Here is an 8415-nt window from a genome sequence, read left to right as displayed (position 1 = left end):
TTAATATACAGGTGTGGGTTGCACAGGAATCAGATTTCTCTGAAACCTGCTCTGCATTTTACCGAAGGCTTTTGCCCTTCGGTAAATGCCCAAAGCAGGTCATTACCGAAGGCTTTTGCCCTTCGGTAAATACCCTCGAATGGCCATTACCGAGGGCTTCTGCCCTTCGGTAATTACCGAGGGCTTCTGCCCTTCGGTAATTACCGAAGGCTTTTGCCCTTCGGTAATTACCGAGGGCTTTTGGCCTTCGGTAATTACCGAAGGCTTTTGGCCCTCGGTAATTACCGAAGGGCAAAAGCCCTCGGTAATTGTTAGCGACAAGAGATTTACCGAAGGATTTTTGGCCGTCGATAAGCCTTCGGTAAACACCCATTATCGACGGCCTTTGGCATTTTCCGAGGGCTTCTGGCCTTCGGTAATACCCTACTTTTTTGTAGTGTGCCTTTCCCCACAATTAAAAGATTTATAACACAACCACATTACCTTTCATAAGTACTATCAACATAACCTTTATCCATCAGTTTCAAAGTTTCACAACTCAAAATAATTATTCAATTAAGTAAATCAACTTAACAACCCATTAACCAAAACACCACCAACCCATGCCACTAACTTCCAAACGCTCACCTCATAAATACATATTCTCAATACATTCCACACTTCTCACTAATACATATTAACTCGTCAAACACAAGGTTTTACCATATAAAATAGGCTTAAATGCTTACTTCGTCCTCATGTTAAGAGGTGAATTTTTGTTTAGTACCCGGTTTTAAAAATGAAGACATTGGGTCCCTATGTTATAAAAAGTGTATGAATAAGGTCATGTCTGTTAAGTTGACAGCAACGGCGTTAAGTCCATGCTGATGTGGTCGTACTTTCTCTGTTTCCTTAAATCCCAACCATTCTATTCAATTCCTAAACAAACTGGCACACCACACTCTTCTATCATTCACGCACACATATATATTAGCTCACATCTTGCTCCATTTAAACACAGACCCCTCCACACATCAATCCAATTTTGTTTTCTCTCCATACAAACCGAACTCCTCCCACTATTTCTTCTTTATTTCTTCCTCCTTTCTCTCCTGTTTCTTTCCTCTATTATCTAAAACATTCGAATACTCTTCCTTTCTCCCCATGAAACAACCCTTGCAGAACCACCAAAACCCCTAATGAACCCTCGCTCACTCTCTCCTCCATGTGAACCATCCCCTTTTTTCCCAAATCTTTCTCATTTTCCAGAGACTACTCCCATCAAAACTCGAAACCTAATACCCTATTTTCCTTCTTTTTCCAACGCAACCCAAACAGAAACCTTGAGTCATTGATTTCTCTACAACCCGTAACCCTACTCCCCACTCAATACATAAGCAAACTGAAATTCATTAAGGTATCGTAAAACAACCATTACATGGTAAATGCACTGAAAACAACCATCACAAGAATAAGCGCAAGAAAATCATCCAAACCCAATGCACATGATATATGCGCAAGACTACCTATAACAGAAGTTTTCTCTTTCCTATACTTAAAGGATCATATAATTAATATAAAAAATAACTTACTCTCTTGTCTGAACCCATTCTGAAAATTTGAAAATAAAACTAAAACTAATAAATAACTTTTTATACTACTCCTAAATACTTTAATCACCTAATTCCATACCATAATTAAATATCTCATATTTAAAATTATAAAATAACAATAAAAAATATTTTTCTTCTATCTGAGTTTTACAGCTACAAATAACATTTGAAGAAATTAATACTTCTAATTTTAAATTACAAAAAGTTTTCATATTTGTATTTCACAAAATATTCTCTTAATAATTTTTTCATAATTTGGATATTACTTTCTTACATAATTCAGGATGCAATATTACCCTATAAAATGACATCATTATAATATGAATTGATTATCCACTATGCAACAATTATACGTTGCCACATATCACTGATATTATAAGGGTGTCATTTAATAAAAGAAATAAAAATAACACTTTGCTTAAAGAATAAGAATTATATTATGTCAGACCTTGGAAAACCCCACCCAAACCCCACCTGTCTAATCTCATTAAAAACGCACCCAAAACCCCTCTAAGCGGACGCCAGGTGTCAACCCGCGAAGTTTCGAAAATCATATAGTGGAAGGCAGGTGTCAGCAGGAGAGCGAACGTCCGTTTGGACGGGAGAAAATGATGGAGAAGTGCATACCTAGAGAGAATATACTAAATGACATTTAAGAGAATGGGAAAGAAATTAAAAATGGAAGAGATTAAGGAAGAGGAAACTTATGATTTGAAGATGCACCACTTGAACAAGCTTCCAAGATAAGCATCAAGAGGAGGACCGCCACTTGCTTGAACAAGATAAGGTCTGCCCAAATTTGGGACTTTAGAGACAAAATTCTATCTCAAAGAGGATTGCAAAATTGCAAATCAACTCAAATTCATTGAATCAAGGTAAGGTGTCCAAAAAGGAGACCCCTAAGCCTTCTTATATAACCTTTGGAGTGAGCTAAGATGTAAGATCTATGAAATGTGGGACTTTTGAGGGTGTAGTCCGTCCAGCAGCTGCTGCAGGTCTTCTAGGGACTTTTGAGTCCCACATTGCTCAATTCTCTCCACTCCAAAGGGTTTATAAGGCAACTAGTTCTCCTATAGTTCAAAATATGAAAACTAGCTATGCTACTAACTCCTACACGCCTAGAATGCTCACTTTCTCTTCTCTTCTTTTTAAGATCAAGCCATGGATAGTCCCACATTGCTTGCTCTTAAAGAGAAAGAAGAGTTTATAAGCAATTATTCACAAGAACTAAGAGAAAGAAATCAAAAGGCAAATACACGCCCAAAGGAAACCTATTCTACTCTTTTTTATGCTTGTTGTCACTTTGAAAGCTCTTCATTGTTGCCCCATTTATGATCATATCATCCCCCAGGTTGGAGAGGATTCAACCTCGAATCTTGAAAAACCTGCAACAAAGAGAGATTAGTGACATATTTCGTGTATAAACCAAAGCAACTCCTCCTGGATCAAATGTCAACCTGCAAAAATCATTAAACATTTTGTGAATGAATTTATGTTGACCAATCAATGTATATAAACAAGTAATAGTAAAAGAAAGTCTCCTGATATTTTTATTGCATTTAGTGGTGAAAACTAGGAGACCATTTTTGGAGAAAAAATTATTTTTGTCTTGAGTTGAATGGACCCAAAGGGGTAACACCAACTCATGATGTGTTTCACAAATGTTTATGGAATAGTTGGAAAGAAGGAAAGAGGGAGGTGAAAAAGTTGTGCAAAATATTTTTGGAACAAAGAAAGAAAACTTAGTAAAAGGAGAAAAGTAGAAGGATTGAAAAACTCCCCTGTCATGGTTTAGATCTATTTGAATGATGGGAGTGGATGGTGCCTTCAGTAACACTTCCTTTTTGACTAAGACTTTGTCCTTCTCCATTTCTCTCACAAGTTCTTCTTTTTCTTTCTTTTCTCTCTCCTCTCTTTCTTTTCTCTCAGTCTCTTCTTTTACTCTCTCCTCTCTTTCTTTTCTTTCTTCATTTAAACAAGTAAGCATGACCTTCTCTTTGGCATCACTTGATGAGGAAGAAGAGCTATAGGTTGGTGAAGTTAAGGAAGAGGTAGACTCATTAGTCATAATTACTTCACCCTCAATGCATGTTGCCTTTTTGGTGGGGCAGGCAGAGGCTATATGACCATGTCCTAAACATTTAAAACATTTAATGTGACTTGGTCTAGAAGGAGATTTAGGTGGGGAAGAGGAATGGTTAGAAGAAGAATGAGGAAACGATTTGTTAGTGGGTTCCTTAGAAACATTCTTGGCTTTATCCTTTGATGATGAAGATTTGTAGAAAACATCTTTTGAAATTTTGTTGTGAAAAGCCTCTTTTTGCAAGAGTTTCTTCTCAACTTTCGTGGCCCTATGAACCACTACATCTAAAGTCTCATCATCATGGAGTTTCAAAACATCTTGGATGTTTCTATTGAGTCCACTAATAAATCTAACTATTTTTGCATGATCATTTTCTTTAGTGTTAGTATGATATAGGAGCACTTTGAGCTCGCGAGCATACTCCTCCACACTTCGTCTACCTTGAGTAAGCCGTTGGAGCTTAATCAAGAGGTCCCTATGGTAGTATGGAGGTACGAAACGTTGGTACAAAATGTCCCTGCAATGTTCCCATGTACTCGCGGGTGAGGCCATAGTTAAGTATCTCCTATTTAGCCATTGTTTGGTGTATCCCTCTAAAGCTAAACAAGCTAACTTTACACGCAAAGGTCCATTTTTAGTATACAAATCAAAAATTTGGTCTACTTTAGCTATCCAATCTAGAAAAATAAACGGCTCGGCTTCCCCTTTGAAAGTAGGCAAATTCAACTTTGGTAGTGTAAGGCCTTGGTCCATAGCTTTATCTTTTGGATGCTTATTTGGTGAGGGAAGGTATACATTTACGGTTCTAGCTTCTTGCTTTTTCCTGTAGGAACCATGATCATGACCATGAGGTTGCTCCTCTTTTTCTTTCGCGTCCTTGTCCAACCGTTTACTAATGGAGTCAAGTTGATGTTGCATTTGTTGAAAAGCCTTCATCAAATCAAATTTGCTAGAAGCACTTCTGTGATGACTACTTTTAGTGGAAGAAGAGTGTCTTGAACCTGCAGACATGGTTTTCTAAAGGCAAACAGCAGCAATACTTACACAAAAAACAGGTTAGAAAACAGTCCAAATACAGCAACAAAACTGAAGTAAACAGCAGCCAAGATTCACTCGCAGTAGCACCAAAAAATTTAGGCTCAAAACTCACGGTGTTTATGCCAAAACAAAGCAAGATCACTCCACTCACATGCACTCTTCTTTCAAAATAGTAAGGTGTCTCACAAGTCCACTTTGAGAGCACCAACTCAAGTCCAAAGCAAATGGAAAGATGTACAATCCACCCTCAATGCAAAGGAGCCAAATCAAGACAGCCCATGGTAGAAGCCAAAAATATGAATGAAAACTACAAGACAAATGATGGAAATGGAACCTAAAAATCAAGAAACTTGGCACACAATAAGGAGGCAACAATCTAATGATTTTCTGAAGACAAAAAACCAAGAAAAATGGAGGCAAAACAGTGGCACAAATGAACAAGACAGCAAAGAAAAATTGACACAACTAAGAGGCAAAGCACATCAACATACTATGCATATATATAAAGAGTAAGATCTAGTAATGATGGAAATAATTTTGGCAAACTTCAAACCTATATATTCGGTATGTTTTGATGATAAAAGAGGCTTTGAATGAATGATCAACACACTGTAAACATCCAGCAAAGCTCGGCCAGACTCATACAATTGCAAACAGTATTGAAATTGCTTGAATTTTTTATTTTTTCTTTTACAGCAAGCAGCAGTGGAAATTTTGTCATGGCCAAGCACATTCAAACTGGAAAGTGTGTTTGATTAAAATGAAATTTGGAATTGTTGAATGCCTCTATTGATACAGAACATATAAGCAAAATTCACACACTTAAATCCTATGGTGATCAAACTCGATTCAACATACAAGCATGGAGATGCAAAAATTTACTCTTAGCTATGCAATTTCAGAAATGTTGTGCTAGAAAACACCTAAAGAGGAACAAACATATGACTCAAAGCAAAGCTAACAAGAAATAAAAGACATATACAGTCCAGCCAAGACAAGAATAAAAGCTGGAACAAGCACACAAAAGGGAATAAGGACACATACTTGTTGAAGACTTCCAATAGCATTGTTGCTGTTTGAAGAAATGTCACCATGGATAAGGCTTTAGACAGCCACGGGACTCACCTCCAAACTGTGATATGAAGTGTTTAATCCTTGCTTAAGAGTATTGGTAGGCCTTAGCACCGTCCACAGATCAAATTCAGCCACCACAAGTACCAAACAGCAAGCAAACAATGCAAACAGATTAGAAGTCACACAACAGTAAGCACTGGACTGACATAGTGGAGAAAAGATTTTACTGGGAACAACACAGAACGAATTTGAACAAAGTAAAAATTGTACATGAAACTAGACATCCAGAAGAACTAGAAAACGAACTAAAAATTGCATGGAAAACGAACTAGAAATGAAGCTAAACTAAATCATACAAGTTGACTGTATTTTCAAGCAGAGGCTGGGCGAGACAGAAAATGGCTTAGCAAAAATGAACATATCTAAGCTATTCTACTCTAGCATGCAATTCCTAAGAGATCAAAGACCTAAGGCTCATGATACCACATGATGGGGAAGTGCATACCTAGAGAGAATATACTAAATGACATTTAAGAGCATGGGAAAGAAATTAAAAATGGAAGAGATTAAGGAAGAGGAAACTTATGATTTGATGATGCGCCACTTGAACAAGCTTCCAAAATAAGCATCAAGAGGAGGACCGCCACTTGCTTGAACAAGATAAGGTCTGCTCAAATTTGGGACTTTGGAGACAGAATTCTATCTCAAAGAGGATTGCAAAATTGTAAATCAACTCAAATTCATTGAATCAAGGTAAGGTGTCCAAAATGGAGACCCCTAAGCCTTCTTATATAACCTTTGGAGTGAGCTAAGATGTAAGATCTATGAAATGTGGGACTTTTGAGGGTGTAGTCCGTCCAGCAGATGTTGTAGGTCTTCTAGGGACTTTTGAGTCCCACATTGCTCAATTCTCTCCACTCCAAAGGGTTTATAAGGCAACTAGTTCTCCTATAGTTCAAAATATGAAAACTAGCTATGCTACTAACTCCTACACGCCTAGAATGCTCACTTTCTCTTCTCTTCTTTTTAAGATCAAGCCATGGATAGTCCCACATTGCTTGTTCTTAAAGAGAAAGAAGAGTTTATAAGCAATTATTCACAAGAACTAAGAGAAAGAAATCAAAAGGCAAATACACGCCCAAAGGAAACCTATTCTACTCTCTTTTTATGCTTGTTGTCACTTTGAAAGCTCTTCATTGTTGCCCCATTTATGATCATATCAGAAAACAAAAGTGATTTTCTGAAAACTCGTACCGACTCTCTTCTGCATGCACCTTCTCCTTTCCAAACTCTGATGTTCCATTTCTCCTTCTTCTCTCTAGAAAACCCTCCCTTCTCTCTATGTTAACTCATCTTTTCTCTGCTCCGATCAACGTTTAGTCACCGTAGGAGCATTCCCGGCGTCTCAAGCTTCATCTTGAACCGAACGAGTTTCAAGTTTGAGCGGGTAAGCGTATTTGTCCTTAGTTGTTCATCTTTTGTTACATGCAAACCAAGTTCTGGTTGCATGCAGGGGCGTAGTCTAAGTTATTTGTGATTCTGATGTTGTTCAGTTTAAGTTGGAAGAGTTAAGTGATCATTGAGGGTAGAAAGCTGTAGTCGGGCGAACCAAAAACCTACTCTTAGGCAGTTCAATCACGTATCCAGGTAAGGGAAGCTTATTTAATTTAATTTGTATGTTGTGGTATTGTATGAACGTTCGTTATTGGACTGAATGATTTTGATGCATGATGGTTGATATGATTGGATTGAATGAACGTTCGTTGATTTAATGAGTGGAAATGAAATATGGTTGAGTTATGTATAATGTATGAAATATATGAAACTTACATGATATGGATTGTATGAGGAATAGGAAATGTACTATAATATGAACGTATGGAATTATGAAGTTGTATACTGAGAAATGAATTGGAATGTAAATGAATTTGAATATGAATTTTCCCTATGATAACGTACGAGCGTTACTGAACGGTCTTTGAGCGTTACTGAACGGTCTCTGACCGTTCGATTTTCCTGGTAAACATAGTTGAAATGTGATCCTTTCATTTGGAGAGTATCCTAGTTGAGGATGAACGTCCTCGTGTGGTAATACTATGCTTGAGCATTTGGCAAAGCACAGTTGTATCCGGGTATCCTGTGATAAACTAAAGTTCTATATCTAGCAGTATATTTTGTTGTCCGTAAACACTGTTTCGATAGTATTTTAGACTATTTATTAAGCCTTTTTATTATAAGTTTAAATGTGCTCGGTCTTACACCAAGCTCTCGTCCCAAATACGTGCTCGGTCTTACACCAAGCGTTCGTCCTGAATAAGTGCTCAGTCTTATACCTAGCGCTCGTACTGAGTAGTGCTCGATCTTATACCAAGCGCTCGTACTCGTTTTTAATTTATCAATCTTGATGAAACAACATTCGTCCAATTTCAGTAGAATCTCTTTTACCATGTTCTGTCATTGACTGGCATTAGGTTTCTACATTTGAATTATTCCAAGTATGGTTTTTTTACTTCTTGATGTGTCTACATCCATTGGATCCGGCCTAGAGCCTCCGTACTTAATTTATTCTTTGAGTATTGGTCTGAACTCACGAGAGTCAGGTCATTCAACTGATTTACGTGGTAAATA

The 8415-nt window shown here is 37.4% G+C and overlaps 1 pseudogene; it reads right to left on the bottom strand.

Moving 5' to 3' along the window:
• Positions 1–3082: 3082 nt before the first annotated feature.
• LOC148192326 (uncharacterized) lies at positions 3083–4686 on the bottom strand (annotated as a pseudogene).
• Between the last annotated feature and the right edge of the window lie 3729 nt (positions 4687–8415).

This window comes from Vigna umbellata, chromosome 9 (assembly GCF_029865625.1).
Source record: "Vigna umbellata cultivar VRB3 chromosome 9, Vumbellata_1.0, whole genome shotgun sequence".
In the NCBI taxonomy this organism is placed as follows: Eukaryota; Viridiplantae; Streptophyta; class Magnoliopsida; order Fabales; family Fabaceae; genus Vigna; species Vigna umbellata.
This window is presented reverse-complemented; position numbering and strand designations above follow the sequence as displayed.